Source organism: Lactuca sativa, chromosome 1 (genome assembly GCF_002870075.4).
Source record: "Lactuca sativa cultivar Salinas chromosome 1, Lsat_Salinas_v11, whole genome shotgun sequence".
In the NCBI taxonomy this organism is placed as follows: Eukaryota; Viridiplantae; Streptophyta; class Magnoliopsida; order Asterales; family Asteraceae; genus Lactuca; species Lactuca sativa.
The window spans coordinates 19,445,661-19,469,582 of record NC_056623.2 but is presented as its reverse complement, the minus strand read 5'-3'; the positions used below and the strand labels follow the sequence as shown (position 1 = coordinate 19,469,582).

The following is a 23,922-nucleotide window of genomic DNA, read 5'->3' as shown; positions in this document are numbered from 1 at the left end:
GGCTTTCTAGTTAGACTGAAGGCTTTGTATGTATGTTGTTTATTGTATTATTCTTGTTTTGTGTTGTGTTGGTATTTTGGGGGAACTCGCTAAGCTTTGAGCTTATAGTTTTGGATTATGTTTCAGGTACTTCAGAGGACAGCGAGAAGGCGAAGGCGTGATCCTGCACCTCATCATGTTTTCTTTCATGATTTTGGGATTACTCTGATATTGAACTCGTTTTGCAAACTATTTGTAAACAATAGTGGATTTTGACTTTATTTAAAAGTTTAAATTTTTCAAGAATAGATCTCACAAATATCTACATTAGATTGATCAAAATTAATCCAAATGGAATGTTTACAAAAGAATTCCAAACCATTTTGTTCACAAAATGAAACTTGAACTCTTCGAAGATGGTTTGGCTAAAAACTACTAACAGAAAAATTCCACAAAAGTTAATAAACTTTAATAAAAACTTGATTTTGACACTATTTTTTTTGTTTTAAATTGGAAACTCTTCTTATCAATTTGTCATAATTTTCACCATTTAACCAGACAACTCAGTTTACAACTAACATGTCAGTTTTGTTGACGTGACATGTTGACGTAATACTAGTTGGTGACACCAGGGTACCAAAATTGAATATATATATATATATATATATATATATATATATATATATATATATATATATATATATATATATATATATATATATAGGTAAAAGTTCAAATGAGAACCCCTAAAGGTTAAGAACCCTAAGAACCTCTAATTTTTAACTTAACATCAAAATGAAAACTTAAACAACAAAATAAGATCTGGATTATTTTTCTTGCATCCAAACACTCCCACTCACCTTCAAAAGCTCAAACACAAACCCTCCATCTATCATTATCAACTACCACCATTGCCGCCACCTATTGGTGTCGCCGCTGTTGACTGACGTCGGTTCCGACCATCGTCACCATCATATTCTAGCATCATCTTTTTTTTCTTCATTTTTTTTGGTGAAACACCACCAGATCTACATCAGATCTGGTGTGTTTGATGTATTTCAAGACTAGATCTACTCCTCCACCACATTAGATTTACTCCACTGAATTTCACCACCACTGATGTTCAGATCTGTGAGCTCTGATGACACATCTTCATCTCGCCTCCATCTTTTTTCTCTCGATCTCCATGAAAGACCACCATATTTTTTTAGATCTGGTTCACCACCACCTCTACCAACCATAGATGTATGTCTTCAACCTCCAAAATCATTTGTTTTCATACTATCTGAAGCGTTTTAGTCCAGATCTATGATCTCCGGTGTTAGATGTATGATTTCCAACAATAGATCTATGATTTTCGCTTATGGATCTATGATTTATGTCTTCAGATCTACGACTTCTGACGAGATTGGCGGACTAGATCTGAGATCGATGTCAATTGCCACCACAACTACTGCCTTGTGGCTCCGGTGTAGAACCGCCAACTTAGTTCCATGTTTTCTCTCTGGTCTGTAGTGAAACAACACCATATTTGCATCAAGTATTTCGATTTATTATTTGATTGTTTTTTCTTATGTTAAACTGTGAATTTGATGTTTTAATTCCTTTTCTGTTGTTTACTATTATTAATGTTTGTTTTAACAACTATTAAGTTGTGAATTCATTGTTATTAAGCTGTAAATCCACTATTATTATGTTATGAATCCAAATTTGTTTTCTTATTTGTTATAATATTTGCATAAAATATTAAGTTGTGAATCCACTGTTAGTTGTGAATGCATGATTTTTTTATAAGTATTAAGGTTTGAATGCATGATCGTTTATAAGTTTAGCTAAAAGATTTTTTTATAAGTTTTAAACATTAAATGCAGGGATTTTTATTATAAGTTTAATATGAATTTAGAATGTGTTTTTATTATATTCTTTTATCAAATAATGTAAATTTAGGTTTTTTAAGGTGTGAATTGTGATGAGTATCGAACTGATATCTAATACAACCTCCAAGGCTCCAAACATCACCAGATGTAAGTTTTAACATGTGAATGTATTTTATTAAACTGTGAATTTGTGCATTAAATTGTGAATTAAATGTATTAAGTTATGAATCGGTTATATTAAGTTGTGATTTTTTATGAATTTTGTGTTAAAATATAAATGTTTGTATTAATTTTCTTGTTAGCCTGTTTTTGTGGCATAAATATGTAAGAATGTATTAGTTTTTATAATTATTGCTTATAACTCTATTAATGAATTAATAGGTTTATTAAACTATGAATATTGTATTTAAGTTGACAATGCATTATTATGCATTTTATTAAACTGTGAATTTGTGTATTACATTGTGAATTAAATGTATTAAGCTATGAATTATCTGTATTAAGTTGTGATTTTTTTTATGAATTTCGTGTTAAAATATGAATGTTTGTGTTAATTTCTTTATTAGTGTTTTTTTCTAGCATAAATATATAAAAATGTATTAGTTTGTATAATTGTTGCACAAAACTCTTAATTAATAAATTAATAGTTTTATTAAACTATTAACATAATATTTAAGCTAACAATTCATTATTATATAGACATATCTGATTTGGAAGAAATGATTGTTGCGATGTTGACATAGATGGTTGCTGTCGGTGTGTGGTAGTTGGTGGCGGTGGTAGAATTTGAATTTTAAGTTGTGAATTTTATCTACTAAACTGTAAAGGATTGTATTAAGTTTTGTATTTTATATAATTTTTGTGTTCAAATATGAATTGATGTATGAATGAAAATATTATATAATAAAAATTACAATTTTTCTCTTTTCGTACCAGAAAGACATAAAAATCACGATTTTAACATGTTTAATAAGAGTATCATGTACATATTTATTAATTAGTGAGGGTTCTTAGGTTCCTAATATTTTATTATTCTCATTTGAACCACTATATATATATATATATATATATATATATATATATATATATATATATATATATATATATATATATATAGAAAGAGGTTCATCTGAGACCACCTATATTTTGTGAGACATGGGGACTAAATCTGAGCCTTTGATCAAAACTGATCTTGTGGCTCATAAGAAAATGTGATTAACACTAATTGATCTAAAAGATTAGTTAATTAGGGGTAGATTAGTCAATAGGTTAAATTTTAGATCATCAGATCTATTATCTTCACGTTATCACAAAACGCAGCTACTTCGATTCTTTCTACCAATTCATACTAATCGATCAACATTCCTTCATCTTCGATTCACATTGATCAATCTTCTATTTGCTTTGATTTGGGTGATTAAGGTTTATGTTCATCTATCGACATCAACAATTCATTACAAGATTTTTGTCGATTTTAGCTCTGTGATCATTGATTTCATCCAAGGTAGAAGTTCAAGTGTTCAGTCGATTTCTGCTAATCTTCATCTTCAACAATAACTAACGATCTTTCAAGCTGTACTTTTTTACTCTACATCATGATTCCATCAATTGATCAAGCTTTTTGTTTTATTCCCCTGAGTTTTCATCGCTTTCAGATCAACGATTTTTAGCCATTCATCAACATTAGTAATCAATCATCAACTGATATCGATTTCCATCAAATTGATGCTTCGAGTTTACTATCAAATCAGGTGTTTTATCAATTTAACTTCATCTTAAATCTATTATCATTTCAAGTATTTGATTTCAACCATCGATTATCAATTTCAAGCTTTTGTTTTTTTCTGTTCATTCGAGCACATATTAAATGAAGATAAGCAAGCAAAAATAATGTATCTTCGTGTTATTTTGTGCTCATTATATAAATCAATGAGGTATGTACATAACTATTATTGTTCTTGAGCCAATTATCTTACATTATACACACACTCTACCTGTTTGATGAAAGTCCTGAATGAATAAAGAGTGTGATGTAGAGTCTGATATATCACTCCTTTTCCCACCCTTAAACTTTGTTACTATTTAATGATATTGAACCCGAATTCCAAGCTGTTTTTCTTAACTTAGTGATCACTGGTGTACTTTTTTTTGTCAGTGATTGAAGGACATACAACTGTCATCAATGCAAATGTTCAGTGCATATGTTGGAAGAAGCATATCATCCATATCTTGCCACCATTAATTAATGATGAGAACTTCAAGAAGCATATTGACATGTTGGTTTCAATGGTGCTTGGTCCATATAAAGTTAAAGTGGCTAAGAAGTTGATGGATGATGAGGACCTGGTTCATCTTTAGAATCGAAATATGCAATGAAGATGGTTTAATTTACTCCCTACACTCTCTTTATTTCTTTCTTGATGAAATTGTTCTCTACATTTGTGCAACTTTAAACATTGTTATTGCAATAAATATGTATCATAATACCCATCAAACCCCTTTCAACCCTTTCATAGTGTAAAGTGGTACATACAGTTATGAAGTTAGATAAAACTTTCATGTTTTCTATCATTCCAACTTTTTAGGTAAGTCTTGAATGGAACTGTAGAGAATGTGGTTCAATAATAATTTCATGAAGTGTCTCATTCAATGTAGTAGGATGTTGTAAATTTGCTTATATTTTTTTGTTTGGTTTCAAGTGATGTATTTGATGTAATTCAATAAAACGATAACACTATATTCTAAGTGTTTACTTTTACATTGGTATTTACAAATAAATTGTGCATTATTTTAATTTTTTTACATATATATTGTTATATTCTAGTTCGATATTTGATGTTCATATAACCATTTAGTATTACATTCTATTTAGAATGTTCTACATATAAAAACATCATATAGCATTATTCCATAAGAATATTAAGTTGTGACTTGAATATAGACAACATAATTAAATTATTCTGTTAGAATGGTATATATATTCAGAATATTAAATATAACATTAGAATCTTATGTAATATAAGTTCATTTTATATGTTATAACACAACTTAGAATATTACACTTTAATATCAGAATATTCCATACAATTTCATAATATTACGTATCAATTAACAACATATTAGTAAATATTGTAACCTTGTGATATATTTTTTATAATACAAACTTGAAATTTCGTTTTTAATCTATGAGGTTTTTAGAATACGGTTCAACTTCCAGAGAAAAGTTTGATATTTATCCTAAAAGTATTAATTTCATTTTATAAACTTACATGTTTCTCATTCCTTTAAAAAGTTTATTAGTCCAGGTTCCTATATGTTATTTGGTTTCCTACACACTCGAAAGGAATGATGGTCTGAATTAAAATATTTCATCTTATAATATAACATTACATCATATTAAAATCTTTCAGATTAGAGTAAATTACACGAATCGTCCTTATGGTTTTGAGTAATTTGCGCGCATGGTCCCTAACTTATTTTTTTAAATCGGAAAGTCCCTACTGTTTGTTTTGTTACGTGTTTGGTCCCTATTTTTTGTTTTTGTTACGCGCTTGGTCCCTTGTCTTACCTAAAAAACGATTATTTAAATAGAGAAAATGATAGAGTAGGTAAGGTAAGGTGAGTATGGTGGGGTTGTGGGTGTGTTTATTTAAATAAATTAAAAAATCAAGGGAAAAATAGTTTTTGTAGGTAAAACAGGGACCAAACATGTAACAAAAACAAACAGTAGGGACCTTCTGAGTTAAAAAAAATAAGTTAGGGACCAAATGCACAAATTACCCTAAACCATAGGGACCATTCGTGTAATTTACTCTTCATATTATTACACATTAACATTATAAACTTTTCTTTTCTACAAATCATTTTTTTTTCTATAGACTATTCTATATATTCCTATAACACTAGAAATTGTAAATTCAGAGTATTACATAATATTTCATATAATATTAGAATCTTACATAATGTAAGTTAATTGTACAAATTACAACATAATTTTATAATACTACGCTTAAATTTCATAATATTACAAATAACTTCATAATATTACATATTAACAACACATTACAAAAATATTGAATATTTTGAATAATTAGATTAATATCATATCATTGAGTATTAAAAAGCCAAAATTTAATTATACATTGTTGTATTAAAATATCTTGCATATAACTTAGAATGTCACAAAATATTATTCTATTAAAATATTCTACCTATAGATTAAAAAGACCTATAACTTTAATTTATTAGATTATAAACATAATACATCATAAACTACAACATTCTAATGATTTTAAGCGTCATACACTCTACTTATAAAATTTACCTTGACTAGTGACTTAAATTCTAAAAAAGACATAAACATCAATTGATGATAACAAACAACATATAAAATTATTCTATTAAAATATTATACATATACTTATAATAACATAAAACATACAATATTATTCTGATGAAATATTTTACATAGAGACTTTAATTTTAAACTCGTCTAATATGTGAAAGATATTACTATCATTACACGACATAAACTACAAAATTAAGTGCATTATCATTTAAAAATAACTATTGTTCAACCACAATATTGTTTTATTAAATATTCACCAATCTTCAAACATTCTAACCATAACTATTATTTGATCACTTGATGAGCTATCTGACGAGGCACCATGAACTACAGATTTTTATAGACCTTGTCGTACATTCTTTTCTTTAGGATCAAAAACTCATTTTCCCTTGATTTGGTAATTTCGTTATCTTATCTGCATAAAAAAAACCATACATTTGTTAAAACAATAAAGTAGGATATAAATAATAAATTTTTAAAAATAATATATTACATATTACTTAACAAAAAGTTTGAAAGAAAGTTGTTTCCAACAAAAATCAAAATGTCTAAAATTAGAATATGACATATAATTTTAAAATATTTCACATAACTGCATAGTATATCAAATGCTCTCTGAATATTACACATTACTTCATGAAAACATTCAAATCAAGCAGTTTAGACAAAATCAGAATATTTAGATAGCAAAACCCATATCACTCTATTTGTACTACATCTTCCAATTTGAACTTAGATTATACTAATAAGAATACATAGAATATCCAAATTGAAAAAGCCTTTTTACTAAATTTATACCAGAAGATAAATAGTTAACATAATACCTAAAATAACTCACATATGGTCCTCACTGGAATCATAATGTTACTTTGTTTGAGAACTTTCTTTGAATCCTTTATCCTCAACTTTTTGGTATTGAATTTTCTGAAAATCTGAAATTCATAGCTAAACCTGTCGACAATAAAACTACATCATAAATGTAAAAAAATTCAAAAACAGTTAGACTTCAATGTTATAAAACACTATATCATATAATGAAATAAAGTTATGCAGTACCATATGACATCATATTGGAATAGCTAGAATATAAACTTATGAAACATCAGATTATTAAACTTTTTTCAATATCCAGATAAGCAGCAAAATAGCAGAAACATCTAAGATTATATTATAGTTCAGACACCTATAACATCTTAGAAAATTCTAAAATTCATAGCGAAACCTATATACAACAAACCTATATCATAAACTCTAAAGAAATCGTAAACAATTAGACTTTAATGTTATAAAACACCATATCATATAATAAAATAAAGTTATGAACTGAAATATGAAATCATATCAGAATACCTAGAATATCAACTTATGAAACATCAACTTATTAAACTTTTTTCTAGAATATCAACTAATAAGCAAAATAACAATAACATATCAGATTAAATTATAGTCCAAACATCTGTAAAAAATCTAGAAAAAGAATTATATGATGTTATAAATTAATTGTTAAATGTAGCTAGAGTACAAAATTTCATAAAAAATGTTTCATAAATCATAATTATTGAATAATCATAATCAAAATCAAGGATAACTCAAGAGCATGTAGAATACAAATGCTTGAATTGTTGTTGATTTATAAATCAAAATAACTATATCATAAACCCTAATTACATAAATCAGAATGATTTTATTGCCAAGTTATAGTCGAAATATAGAAAAAATCAATACATGTTTTGTGAATTGGAGAATGATCAGGTGTATAATCCGAATATGAATCGATAGAATGAAGCATTTCTATGACCGGTTTAGTGTTTATCGTGATGAAATCCGAAACAAATTATAATCACGAAAAACATGTTGATTCAGAAATAGATGAAAATTAAGCTTGGCGATTATGTTTTCTAGGGTTTTGAATTTTTACAAAAACACATAATATCAAGCATAATATATATAATTTTATATTAAAACACACATTTCAATTCATAAACTAACAAGTTTCCATGTAATAACATTTCAGAATATCTAGAATATTTTGCTAGAACATACATTATAATAATTAAAATAGTTAAAATTTAGCATAATAACAATCAAGAATATATAAAATAAATATCAATCCAAAATATACATAGTATTCAACTAAAACATACATTATACTTCATATAAGAATTAGAATATCACATAAAAACATTCCAAAATATATAGACTTTAGTGGAATTATAAAAGCTCATGTTTTGCAAAGTGGAGATTCATCATGTATATAATCAGAATATGATTGTGTAGAATGAGCCATTTTTGTGATCATTTTAGTGTTTTGTTGTGATATGAAACAAACTAACTTAAATTAACTACAAACATCAAATATTAGTAACATTCTAAAACTTTACAACATACAAGAGATTCAATTAAATACCAAATCAAAAAATTAAAGTGATAATCCATTGATTAATATAAATCAAAATCATATACAAATCAGAATCATATAAGAACATTTGGAATACTAACATATCAACCTATATTATACAGATTTAGTACCAGCTCATGTCATTAATCAACAAATCTACTTCTAAAATAAAATCTATAATTCATCAAACAAGCAAATCCAATATTATTAAGACATTACATGGCGATAAAACCTAATTTATCAATTATTGAAACCTAAATACCTGCAATAGATGTAATTTCCTCATGTTATGGATCTTTTAAGTCATCAGGGGAAGTTTTTTGTATGAAAGCTTAGATCTGAAGCCTTTGATTGAGAATCAACTACTTCTGACGGATCATCACACAAACCAGAGCTAGAATTAGAATCAATTTTAGAAAAATGAGCCACAACTAATGCTCGATTAGAAAAAAAGATCTTCAAATTGATGTACTCGAGCTTTGATTTGGTTGAATGAAATCGTAGTTTTTAGGATAAGAATCAAAATCAATTTCTTTATGTTTTTATTGAGAGATTGGAAACAAAGTTTAATCATGAACGAGCTTTGAATCGATGAAAGAAAAATTTAATCATGATTCAACATCAGAAATATGAATCAGAACATTGAAAATCAAAATGATAGTGAATCATACTCAATTTTAGGGTTTTAACGAGAATAAATTAGAATATTTTAACTCAAAATCACTCACAGATATAAAATCAAGAAGAAATTATAGTATTATACGTCACCTGGATTAACTCTAGATGCAAAATCTGAATCCGATTTTGAATGACCCATTTGTTGTAAAACCAAGCTTCGATTTTGTTTGATTCAGGAATGTTGATGCTCGAGAACTTGATCTGATTTTATGATTAATCTGAAACAAATTTTTGAAGGAAGCAAAAGATGTCGATGATCGAGATTTGTATCAAATGGGTTTTAGTGTTCATATATAGGGTTTTAAGAAGAATACCGAGTGTTTTTGTGTGCTGAACGAAAAAGAATGCAAAATTCCATTCCTGCCCCTCCATGTTTTGATATAATCCCAAAGTTACAAAAATGCCACTGCCTATTTTACGGTTTAATCTAAATTAATATGAGCCTTTGATTATTCAATATGAGTGGTCAAGATTTGGTCTCCCCGTCTCACAAAATCTAGTGGTCTAACATGAACCTAACCCTATATATATATATATATATATATATATATATATATATATATATATATATATATATATATATATATATATATATATATATATATATATATATATATATAGGGAGAGGTTCAAATAAGAACCAAAAAAGATTAAGAACTCTAAGAACCTCCATTTTATAGTTATTAAACATATGAATGCTTATTAAACATTTAAAAATCATTTTTTTCTTGTCTTTTTTATAAGAAAATGAGAAATTCATAATTTTACAGTTTAATATTTTCATTCGCATTGTAATACAAATTATATATTACATAATTTCATATAGTCCATTTACAGTCTAATACACAAAATTCACAACTTCATACAATTAATTTTACAATAATTCAAAATTTCAAAGAAGTCAAACACAAATTCTACTATCACCAACCACTACAACACACTGTCACCAAACATTTGTGTTACCGTCGTAACCATCATTTTCTTCCAAATCCGATCTCTATACAAAATCATGTATTAACAACTTAAATAGTAAATTCACACTTTAATAAACTTATTCATTCACTAATTTAGAGTTTAATGCAAAACAATTATGAAAATTGTTACATTCTTACATATTTATACAAGAAAATTAATACAACCATTCATACATAAATAATTTATATTTTAACGAAAAAAATAAATAAAAAGTTCACAACTTAATACAGTCAATTCACAGTTTAATACAGCCAGTTCACAGTTTAATACACAAAATTCATAGATTAATACAATAAATTTACAGTTTAATGTACATAAATGTTATAGTTTAACTTAAAACTTATATGTATACCTTTAAATATGAAGGCTAGTGTTTCTTTTAAAGTTTAATATAGTTTATATTTTATACAATTTATTTAAATTTAGAGAAAATCATATATGTGTATAATGATTCTTTTTTTTAAACACATTTTTTTTAAAAAAAAAAAAAATCATAGCTTAATACAGTTAATTCACAGTTTAATATTGTTAATTCACAATTTGATATACAAAATTCACCATTTAATATAATAAATTCACCGTTTAATACAGAAAATTCATAACTTAATACATTTAATTAATAACTTAATACAGTCAATTGTCTCTTTAAAAAAAAACTTAATACAATCAATTCACAACTTAATACATAAAACTAGTAGTTTAATACAATAAATTCAGAGTGTAATACAGTTTAATACACAAAACTTATATATTTACAACAATATTCTCAACTTAAAACTTATATTTATACATTCATATCTGGAAGCATTTGTGTATATTAAAATGTGAATTTATTATATTAAGTTCTGAATAAAATTCACAGATTAATACACTAATTTCACAACTCATTTACACATAAAATTTAGATTTGGATTAAAAAAAATCAGAATTTACAGTTTGATGAAACATTTCAGACACTAATTCATAGCTTAATTCCATATTTCAAACACTAAAATACACAACTTATTGCAAAAAACAAAAAAAACAAAAAAAAAACAAAAACAAAATTCATAACATAATACACGCTTCAGACACTAATTCAAAGCTTAAAACAAAATTTTAAACACTTATTCAGAACTTAAAAACTTAGAGATCTCGTTGAGGCATTTCATCAAACACTTTGTGTGCACAACATACATCAGATCCATAATCACCATAAACACATCAGATCTGACCAAATATATCAAAGTCTCATCATCTTCAATGTCAGGCGATGTTATTTGGTTCTTCGGTGATGTTTGACGGTAAGAACAGATCCAGATCATGAGAGAAAAACATCAAATATTTTTCATGTTATCTGAAATGAAGAACACAAAATCAGGTGTGTGACTTGAAGAACATGAAAGCAGATCTCTCTAATACTCTTTCAATATCACCAGAGCTCGTGGATTTGGATGTTATTAGTGGCAGAAATCATAGATTTGGACCGGACTCATAGATCTGGACACCAGTGGTGTCGGAAATCATAGATCTGAACTTAAGCTTGCATATTTGGAAGACAAAACAACAGATCTAGAGTTTTTGACTCCATATCGGAGATAAGTGGAGTCCGAAGGTAGACTTGAAGCGAAAACCATTGGCTACTCGACATTCCGACGACGAAAGGCGGTAGAATACGACGGCGATAGGTGGAAGGAATCATAGATCTGGACCGGAACTCGTAGATCTGGATGTTGTTAGTGGTGGAAATCAAAAATCTGAACTTCACTTACATATCTGGATGACAGATCTGGTGGTTGACGAAGAAAAACGTCGATCTGGTGGTCATAGTTCCAGAAGATCAGTGGAGTTTTTACTGCAGATCTGAGATTAGTGGAGTCTAAAGGTGGACCTGAAGCAAAAAACGTTGGTTTCTTATCATTCAGACGTCCAAAAGCATCTGATGACGGCGGCGGTAAGCGGCGACGGTAGGCGGCAGGTGGCGTAGGTAGGTGGCAAAGGTGGTTTTGGGTTTTGTGTTCTTGAGAGAGTTTGAGAGGTTTTAGGAAAGTATTTTGTAAAAAATCTTTGAAAGTGTTAGAAATATTGTTGGATAGTAGACAAAAAGAAACTAAAATTAAATGGTTCTTAGGTTCTTAACTTTTGGGGGTTCTCATTTGAACATATATATATATATATATATATATATATATATATATATATATATATATATATATATATATATATATATATATATATATATATATATATAAAGAGAGAGAGAGAGAGAGATAGGTTCAAATGTTTTTAGCAACTATTGTGTGTATAAATGCACCAATAGGAATAATTAAATAATTAAAAATTGTAATAAGGGTAATTATGTAACTTTAGAATGCTAATTAAAATAAAACCCCTTAATTCATGGAAATTACCATAAAAATTTGTTTGACCAACTATTTAACCCTAGCCTTCTATATCATAGCGTATTCTGCCTCCTCTAATTTTCTTATGGACGAATGAAGATGTTTCCCTATTCCATTGATTAAGAAGATGTTTCCCCTTCCCTGTCGGACCATCACAGCCAGCAACATCGATTATTTTTTTCTATCCTGCTACATGTTACGAAATCAACACTCTTGGTTTCCTTTTCCTTCAATCGGTTGTTTTCTTAACCTAAATCCATAGGAGTGAAATCCTGTTTTGACGTAAATTTCTCTCTCTTTTTTTTTTTTTAATATGGGTTTCCACTACTATATTGTTTCCGTTTTCTTACGGATTATCTCCACACATTTTTTCTTGGTTTTTGATTTTTGGAGTTATAATGATTATAAACTATGTAGATTATAATATTAATTTTTGTGCTTTGTTTCTTTCAACGCGAATGCTTTGAAGTTTAATAGATTTTTTTAATATAACTCCAATACTCTTCTTGACAAGATTTTTGCTAATAAGAATTGTATCGGCCACAATAACATTAAAAGGAACATGCATATTCTAGAGCTCTCTGTTATTCTTTGCAAAGAGTAATTGTTTTATTTTCTTTAAATGGGGTACTTGTCCTATTTTTATTTGTAAAATTTAGGTTTGATGATTCAACGTATTTATTGGAAAAAATAGAGGAGCAATGAGTAATACATAATTTACAATCTTTAGTTTCATATAATTGATTTTGATTTTGCGGAATTACTTATTCTTTTTGTTGCAACGGTGTCTAAAAGTTCTGCCCTCTATATGTTCGATAAAATGTCTATAAGAACCCATCTTTTTTCATTACAGTTTTAGGATTACATTTTATTAGAATAAATTAAAATTTTTTAATGTGAACTACATTCAGAATTTATAATTTTTATTCTCATAGAATGTACTAAATTTCTAATATTTGAAAGTTGATTATATTTTCTTTGTGAATTTATTCTTTTAGAATATACTAAAAGTTTTAATATTTTAAAGTTGATTATGTTTTCTTTGTAGATATAGATTTTGAAGAGTCTCATTGATGTGGAAAAAGAAGAAAACATGGAGAACAAGCGTATTCTAGCAGAATGTGTTCTGCCAGAATGTATAAAATGTTTCTTAACAATATTTTAGTTAATTGAGTAATACTTAAAGGTTTGCAAACTTTAGCTTTAAATGGTTTCAAACTTTATAATTTTTGATTTTAACCTACTGTAATATAACTTGTTTGCTTTACCTAATGAATGTTAACCTGAAAATTCTTTCAAAATGAGGGCAATATTCTTTTAGAATAAAAAAGGGCTTTAATTTGAAGAAGGTTACTATTCTTTCAGAATGAAGAAGGGAAATATTGGGAAATATTCTTCACATGTAATCCTGCAAATTGATCAGAACTAGACAACCAAAAAAGGCAGGGAATCTTTAATTTTATTCTTTTACAATGATTGTTCTTTAAGAATGAACTCGAATTTTATTCTTTATTTTTTTCATATCTGAATGCAAACACAAGTGTATCACTACAAATTATTTGGCAATGAATTTATGATAGAAATGGCTTGAAGACCTGATGGGAAAGACTTGAAGAATGAATTAAATAATGGTCACACTCATTGTTTAAGAATGTTGTTATTTTTTAAGAATTATACTTGTTATTCTTTCAGAATGTTTGTTATTATTTAATGTATCACAATCATACAATGTAATTATTTGGTATATTATTAGTTCAAGAATCGATTTTGTGTATTCTTTCAGAATATATTTACTAGTTTATGGTTGACACTCTGTCATTCTGACAGAATAAAATCAAAAAATATATTTACTACTTTATGGTTAAAATTCTATCATTCTTATAGAATAAAATCAGATTTTGTAATTTTAAATTAATTTAAAATATTCAGATTTTGAAAAACAAAGGAATTAATTATCCCTAAAAATCCGAAAATTTCCTTTTATAATATAGGTTAATTGACTAAAATGCATTTATGCTCAAATTTATGTGATTATATGGTACATGTTATCCTATTCTACTATCATAGACACTCAGATCATGATCTTTGATTATACACTAGTACATAAATGATTTGTTGATGCGGTTAAAATAGTTATTTGATGCGGTTATTGAACCGCACTAAAAAATATCGCATCAAAAAATACCCTCATTTGATAGTGCGGTTATAAAACCGCCTAAAAAAATAGTCAAAACCGCACCAAAAAATAGTAGAGGGAAAATACAAACCGCACCATAAAATAATGAAAACCGCCCCAAAAAAATGCAAACAACACCAAAAAAAAAAAAAACCATCCCACCGGAAACCACCCTTAAACCACCATCATCTCTACCGCGTGTTTGTTGCCGAGAACATAAGATTCACCAAGCCACACCATCTTTATCGCCATTAACCACCGTCGAGCATCTCTACATTGACCTCCTTTATAACTGAACATAAACCACCACCAATTCACACCATCGCCATCTGCCCTACCTTTGCTGGAAACCACCATTACAGCCACGAAGAACACCCAACATCCCCGGTTACCATCGTTTTTCCACCTTAAACAAACCAAACGTAAATCAGTAAAAAAACGAAGAAGAACAAAAATTAGTTTATCTGCATACCTTCCATCTCCACCACTAACCACCGTCAACACCGACCACAAATGTCGTGCCTTTACTGAGAGCTATCGAAGCACCACCGTCTCCTACATATTTCCGATCAACCAACTTATTTCACCTTAAACAAACCAAACGTTAACCAGAAAAAGAAAATAAGGAAGAAGAAAAGAGATATGCTTCTTGTGTTGTCTGTAAAAAGGGGTAAAGCACATGCAGGGCACACATATTTTTAGAGGGAAATGAAAATATAGAAGGAAAACGAAAATGTAGGAGGGAAATGAAAAATTCAAAGGATCAACCAACTTGTAGCTTGCTTGAACATGAAAATTTTGAACAAAATTTGGAGGGATCTCGTGAAGAATGAAAATTTCGATGAAATTTTAGAGGAAAGATTAATGGTGCAGTTGAATGTTTTTTAGTGTGAATTATTTTTTTGTGCGGTTCAATGTTTTTTTAGTGCGAATTATCTTTTGAGGCGGTTTTTATTGTTTTTTAAGGCGGTTTTCGAAATTATTTTTTAGTGCGGTTTTGGGAAACCGCCTCAAAAAAGCTTTAATGGTGCGATTTTGGGAAACCGCACTAATAAAGCTATTTTATGGTGCAGTTATCTTCTTTTTTGATGCTGTAGATATTTAATAAGACGGTTTTTAGAAAGGACCGCATCAAAAAATAAAAACCATTCGCACTATTAAATGACTTGTGTAATAGTGATATTCTATCCAATGGTCCAGATCTGTGCATTCTGGCACACAATAGTTACTATAACAAAATAACCTAACCCTATATATATATATATATATATATATATATATATATATATATATATATATATATATATATATATATATATATATAGAGAGAGAGAGAGAGAGAGAGAGAGAGAGAGAGAGAGAGAGAGTCAAGATCAAATAAGAAGGAAATTTTTGGTAGGAAAGTAAGAAATTTTTTTATATGCATATTTTCTTAGCAAAAATTGAAATTAATCATTAGATGATTCAAAAGTAAGATGATTCACAAGAAAAAATTCCGAAAAAAATATTTTCATGATTCATTTTTTAGCTAATCAAGAAAAAATTCATTTTTATGACAATTTTAGTGAATGTCATTAAAATCATCATAAAAATGAATCATCGAAATGTTTTTTCGAGATTTTTTTTGGTGAATCATGTTATTATTGATTAATTTGGTGATTCATTTGTGATGGTATCCAAAATATAATTATTTTTGTATAATTTCGCATTATCATAAAAGTAATAGTAGTACGTTATATCTTTATTAGGGTGAAACTAAGGAATGTAATTATTTAAGTAAGAAAACTAGTTGTATATAGCATGCACATTTATTTATTTTCAATCAGATATCGTTTTTTGTGAGCATAATACCATATGTATCGTTTTTTGTGAGCATAATACCATATGTATTATGCACAATTACTATCCCTGCATTTCTCCCCATTTGTATTTTTATAGATTCGTAGAAATATAGATATATACAATAACTCTCATTTTACCGGTGAAGATGACATGAAAAAAAAATCATTTTTAGAAAAATAATTTTTACTCTTACTTATTTTAGATTTGTAGAAATATAGATATACACACTCTCATTTTACTTGTGAACATGACATGAAAAAAAAAAATCATTTTTACTCTTACTTATTTGTAAAGTTTTAGAGAAGTTGTATAAGAAAATATTTTGTATAACTTTTTAAAAGATTCCAATTAATATTTCTCAAATATATGTCATTGCAATATAAAATATATTTGGTAAAATTATATGCAACATTGTCATATGTAAAACTAATGGCTATGGGTCACAAATCCTAAAACTGGATATGCTTCGACCCCAAGCGTTAATATGATGACACCTGTAGAAATGGGTTTTATCATTTTCCCATGTCCGGACATAGTATCTCCACCAAACATGATGATCGGAGCGACCCATGTTGAACTGGGAATACCAGTCGATATACACAATGTTGTGGAGCACATGAGTAAACTTGAATTTATGGTAGTACTTGATTGGGGATCTCAAATAGGACCTTATCCATGTCATATTCGAGATCAAGGTTTCCAAAAATATTGTTGTTAGACTTGAGGATTAGCTCGCAACTCAGGTTGTTGTTTGTCGATGGATCCAAAATTTTGTTGTTTAGTTTGCTTATTAGCTTGCAGCTCAGGTTGTTACCTATTGGTATATATCTAGCTATACACTACTAGAAACTTGGCTTTCAGCTAGGGATTCAGAGAGGGTTTTATTCTTTAGCAAATTTTAGGCCTTATAGCGAGCAAATTACGAGAGATATGCGATGGTTTAAAAGATTATTTTATTTATTCAACATAATGCATATTAGAGAGGGTTTAGCGAGGGATCAGCTACGGATCTCACAACTATTTATCGACACATTCTTATTCCTCGGCAATCGGTTGAAAACGAAGGCATTTGGCGAGGGTTCAACGAGGGATAAAAAAAGTGTCAACTTTTTCCATCTGGTACGTGTTTATCGAGGGATTGCTGACGGAGGGTACGCGCGTTATGTTTTTTTAATTGACGATCTCTCGCTGAAATTGGCGCTATCCAATTCCAGTTTCACGAAGTTTATGTAAGTTTCCTTCTCTCCCAAATCTGTTTTATCACTCCAATTAAGCACACATGATTCTCGAGTTGCAGCTTAACCTAATCTCACCTTCTCCGTTCAAACAGATGACGACACCACTGACCAATGCAGCTTCCGATTCTGGCAGCCTCCACATTTTTAAAATCTAAAATTATTCTCGTTAACTTCCGATTCAGGTAAATCTCTTGATTTTATTTCCTTTAGTCGTATATTAGGTTAGGTTTACGTTAGGGCTTAATTTCTCCATTTTTTCCTTTTTCAATCATCATTCCTCTTATATCTCAGCATTATATATACACGAATCACCTTGAAGCTTTCTGGTTATTGTGTATCATAGCCATATGGAATGCCTTCTCCTTTATCAGCAAATTAATTTCAGGTCTACCATCGATTGCATCTATATAAGAATAGACACTTAGAATTAGAACTTGATTTAGGGATTGATTGGTTAATTATTGTTTAAAAGCTATAAATTGGTTAGTTGTTGTTGATCCATGAGTTCTTACAGGTCTAGCCTACACGAATTTTATGGAAAAGTAAGTAGAAGGGAATTACAACGCCGATAAAGAACATATAGTGGTTTAGAGAATAGCTTACCCAAAATGACACCTAATTTGCTCCCCTTAAGTTTACTCCTGTTGTTCTTGTCAATTGGAAAGCCTGCTTTGAAGTACACAACTCTGAACATTAACGTCTTGAACATAGTCTTATCTCCTATTTCTACGAACAAACACCTTTATAAGAATAGAAATTGTTTTTGTATTTCTTTTGGTGAATTCACTTAAGGTTCATTAGACTATATTTGTATTTTTATCTAACTCACAGCCTTGCTAGTTGAATTTAACAGGTTAATTGAGAATTAGATGATAGTTTGAAACAAAAAGATAGGGCATACCTAATAATAAAGGCCAATTGTAGAGAAAAGAAACGTATTTCAGACAAAATGTTGTGCAAGTTATAAGTTTATAATCATATAAGGGACCCACCAAATCCTAATCACTTCAAAAAGAAATTGACTTATTTAAATTATCTATTTGGATCATCTGTAAAAAACTTTTTTTATAATTGAGATTTCAGATAATGCCTTTTAGGTTATGATTGTTTTAAAAGTCTAAACTTGCAGCATATTACTTTGGTTTTATGTGTATAACATATCACAGAAAATGTAAGTTTGTTACTATATATGTCTATTTACTGTCTCTAGGTTGTCAACATTTTGATTTTACCTGATGCATCATCATATGAACAAACACCTTTATAGCTGTTTATATATTGTTGTGCACTGAAGGTTCATTTTCTATGATAATATACCTGTTTTTGTATATCTTTTGGTGAATTCACTTAAGTAACAAGCTTCTATGTGAGGGAATTCAACATAAAACAGTGCAAACTCTGAGTGCTTATATTACCAGGCTTATTAGGAGTCACTTTTTTCAACTTCTCTGTCTAATCTATGAGTTACAGGAAACTGGGTTTGCTTTTCTGTTTTCTGACCGTTTTACCCCTGGACACCAATTCGTGGATCTTTGTTGTGTTTAGGTCAGTTCATAGTTTGTCAATACTATCTTTACATATGTTATTAATCGGTTCGGTTATTTTGGTTATAAAAAATAATCAGTAAAATGAAAAGTCTTATAGTTAGTGATGTGGGATGACAAAAGTCAGGAAGAAAAAGTCTTACTGTTCAGCTATGTACAGGTGTTTTGTACTATATAGTTGATACAGAAAGAACAGACTTTCTCCATTTACGTCCCAACTTTTTTTTTTACAAAATCATTTTTTTAAAGAATTCATACTCTCCAACTTTTTTTTTTTTTTTTTTACATATTTGACATTTCATTGTGAACAAAATTCAAGGTAAAAAGAAGTCTAAGATGTTTAAACAATTCGGGTAAATACCTGTGATTTCTCAGTTTTCTGCACAAGACTATCGAATTTTTTTTCAAGCTCTTTAATTTCAAGTTGAAGATATTTTTGCTTAAGTAGAAACAAGTTCCCATTCAATCTTTCACCTTTCAGATTCTGCATCTTTCCATTTACCCACAAAATCCCCTTCATATTTTCAATCTGGTCCTTCATCTTCTCCAACTGTTTCAACTTTAGAATCATTTCCTCCAAAAAACCAACAACTTTTTCTTCAAAATAATCACAAAAATCCCATAAATCTATTTTCACTTTCAAAAACATATCTTCAAGAACCTGTTTCTCTACCCGTAATTTATCAGCTTCCTCCACAACTTTCATGGCTGCTTTCTTATTTATTTCAAATGCAGAACCCATTTTTTGTGACAGCCTTTCTAAGTTCCTCTTGAAGCCTTGCAGCCAAATTAACATTTTGCAACCTCATTTTTCTCAAATTTTCCTCTGCCCGAATCGCTCTGTTCTTGATTCACTAACTCTTCCTCAAGATTCTTGACATGGGTTTCAAGATCTTTAATCACAAGATTTGAGTTTGATTTGCCAAAATGTTTTAAAATGAATTCTGATGCAAAATTGACTTCATTTATTTTAATTACTAATTAGGATCTAAAAAGATGAACGTAACATTATGAGTTCATATCTTTTGATAAATAACACCTCAAATATTAGAAACTTCCCATTCACTTTTAATAAATAACAAACATAACCCATCAAAGCAAGAAAGGTCAAGCTTTATGGTCAAAGACTCAACTGGACTCGACTCGACTATGTATGTACTTTTATATGGGAATCAAAGGAAGAAGATTGAGTTCTTGAAAGTCAGAGGCTTCCTAAAGAGGTAATTGAGGTTATATTATGCTATAAAATAAATACATGTATAGCTGCATAATGTTGTTATATGATGCTATTGGTGTTTCAAAGGGATGATCGGTTGAGGTTAAGCCATTTGTCGTCTGTTTTCCCTCCATTTTCAGGTAAGATGCTACATTTATTTTGAAATTTAAACCATATTGAATTGTATTTTAAAAAGGAGGAACAGAGATATGGAGATTGAAGCTGGAAACAACGAAAATTTTGTTGAATCCCCTTTTGAATATATGCATTTCATTACCTACAAATGTGGAACTAAGGTATGATTATGAAACAATATTTCCTTTTAATTTACCAAATGTGTATTATATTTTTTAACTCACTGTTTTTATATAAATATATAATAGGTGGAGTTCAAGCAGGCTCTGGTCCCTAGTATGGTTTGTTGGAGAGAACACGTAGGGAAGCTCAACATCAGGCGGCTGAGGCATCTCTTATGAATTTGGCTGGTAAAAAAATATTTGATTTTTTGTCTTATAACAGTATAAAGAATTTATAGAAATGAATTCCTTCCACCCTTCCCCTAGTCCTTAGGATTCAAATGTAATCGAATTGCAACAAAACAAACAATGATAATGATTCTGAACTTTTTTAGGCAATGTTTTTGCAGATAAGTATCTGTCTCGTGCTAAGTCTGGTGGTGGTCTTTAGATTCTGAGTTAGAGGGGCTGGGTCCTAAGAAAGGGTCGATTGCAGCACTTAATGAACTAGTAAGATCTTAATCAGTTATTGTATGTATATCTTACCTTTTCTTTTCGATTATTTAAGTGTATAATGGAAGGTTTGGGCATGAGTTTCCAACCTCAACCACACGTTTCAAATAACATGGGCCAGACCAACAAGTTATATGCACATGTTGGTAATGTACTATTATTTTGTAGTTATTTTTGACAGTTGACATGTTAATTAGTTTTAGTCAATGTCTCTTCAGGTTGAAATAGACGAGGAAGTGTGGGGTAAAGGAGTCGTGTTAACATGGGATGAAGCTAAGATGCAGGTATCTCTTGTCACTTATTTCTTCACATCAATGATCAATGATCAATCCCAATCAAATGTTATTATTATTTTGAATTTTTCTCTCTCAAGTTTTACTTTTATCAGGCTACTGAAAGTGCATTTGTAAATTTGAAAGCAAGGATCAGGGAATACCCACCTCCTCAAAAACGACAACCTTCTCCTAGGTAGGTGGTCACTTTAATCTTTCTTTATTAATAATCTAAAATGTTAATTTCAGGAATGAGAACCGAAGATGATTGGATGAACATGAAATGAAGAGAGCAGCTAAAATGTTATTTTGAAGTTATGTTTTGTGAAAACTCATTTCCTTTGGGAGTTTGATGTTATGTGGATAGTTTTGTTTTTGGATGATTTTTGAATGATGCTTTGGTAAACTTTGATAGTTTTGGTATCGTAATGTTTGGTTGTATCATTATTTGATGTTTTTTTTGTATAATAATTTGATAATTGTAGTATTTTTTTATTTTAGAATCATAATAAAAAAAACATGATATTACATGTTTGTGACGCATTAGTGAGGGAAAAAAATTAATGTATGAATTTTGGGAGGGATTAGCTATGGAAAAAAATTTCATGTCTAAAGTTTGCGACGGATCAGTGATGGAAAAAAAAAATTAACGTATGAATTTTGCAAGGGATTAGCTATGGAAAAAATCATGTCCAAATTTTGCGACGGATTAGCGACGAAAAAAAGAAAAATTAATGTATAAATTTTGCAATGGATTAGCTACGGAAAAAAAGGAAATTTGCGACGGAACAGCGGCGGAATTTTGTCGCCAATGTCCTGACTAAATGTATTGAGTGACTATTTGGCGATGGATATTCTGTCGCTAAATTTGTCGCAAGGGAAAATCGACCCGTCGCTAAAACACTCGCTAGGTTATTAGCCACATTTTAATTATCTATGGACTGTATCCGTCGCTGATCCATCACAAACAACATTTAGCGACGGAATAGCGACGGATTCTTCCGTCTCTAAAACCCATGTTTCTAGTAGTGATATTTTACCAAAAATTACATCCATCATGTCATCGTTATTGTCATGAAGAATGGATCCAATTTTCTAATGTTGTGCAGCAGGAGGCTTAATATCACCAAAAATAGCATTCATGTCATTGTCATCCTCATGAAGAATATATCTAAAGTTTTTTTGTTGCTCAACAGAAGTCTCAGCTTGCTATTGATTTATATACACATTATAAAGAACGAATTATATTTTAGTGTCATTAGCTTGCATCTCAACTTAATGTTGTTGTGCGGCTTGAGGATGAGCTTGCAGCTCATTAACTTGTATTTTTAAGACTATAAGAAGGATTTTACTGTTTTGTTAGAGGATTAAAGCTCGACTCGTATTATTGCTTAGCAAATCCTACTTCCTGTTTAAAACACATGACAATCCGCTCATAGACTTGTTGTACCATCCATGCTAAAACATTTTGCTGAAATCTAAAAACTAAATAAATAAATAAACACGATGATATAATACTCATAGAAATTTTATTAACACAATATAAAACTGCTAACACTCTTTGGTCAATGGTTTTTTGTGTGTCAAATTCACCTATTAACTAATCTGCAGTTGCTTTAAAGGCTTTAGATATCAACCATTCGACGACAATGATTTTACTAAGAAACAATATATAACTTACAAAAACATTAAACTTATACTATACAAGAATGCCTAGCTATATTCCTTGAAGTTAAACTTAATTATTTGAAGAAAGTTGTATATTTGCAACAGGTTGTTCTGCAAGATGTTGGTCGTTTGAAAAAGCTTATTATCATGATTCATTGTTTCCCATATATGTGTTGGGTAGAGATGTTTATGCGAAATAGTAGAAATTAGTGGAGAATTTAACTAGTGCAAACTGGAGGTTTAAGTAATGGGGTTGAAAAGATGCGAAGGTGATCATGGTTTATATAGAGTTCCCAAGATGCAAGAAACTGATATATATATATATATATATATATATATATATATATATATATATATATATATATATATATATATATATATATATATATATAGGAATCAGTTCTCACTACTAGAAAAAAGGGTGTTTTCCTACGGATAATAGCTACGGGATTAGCTATAGAATGGGACGCCCTAATTTAGTAACGGAATAGCTACGGAATTGCTCCGCCGGATTCCTTCCATCATTGTCTCTCTCATCGTTGTCTCCTCCCTTCACGACCATCACCGCCTGCCGCCTCAGC

General features: G+C 29.3%; 1 long non-coding RNA gene across 16 annotated transcripts; it reads left to right on the top strand.

Moving 5' to 3' along the window:
• The first annotated feature begins 17,097 nt into the window (after positions 1 to 17,097).
• On the top strand, positions 17,098 to 22,214 carry LOC111915727 (uncharacterized). Of its 16 annotated transcripts, none has more exons than XR_002858254.3 (6): positions 17,099 to 17,883; positions 17,985 to 20,948; positions 21,036 to 21,137; positions 21,299 to 21,398; positions 21,620 to 21,685; positions 21,790 to 22,214. It is a non-coding gene; the product is annotated as an uncharacterized LOC111915727 (long non-coding RNA). The 16 variants fall into 16 exon arrangements; XR_002858253.3 differs by having other exon boundaries at positions 21,299 to 21,543; XR_006188374.2 differs by having other exon boundaries at positions 21,299 to 21,543; positions 21,775 to 22,214.
• Positions 22,215 to 23,922: the final 1,708 nt, after the last annotated feature.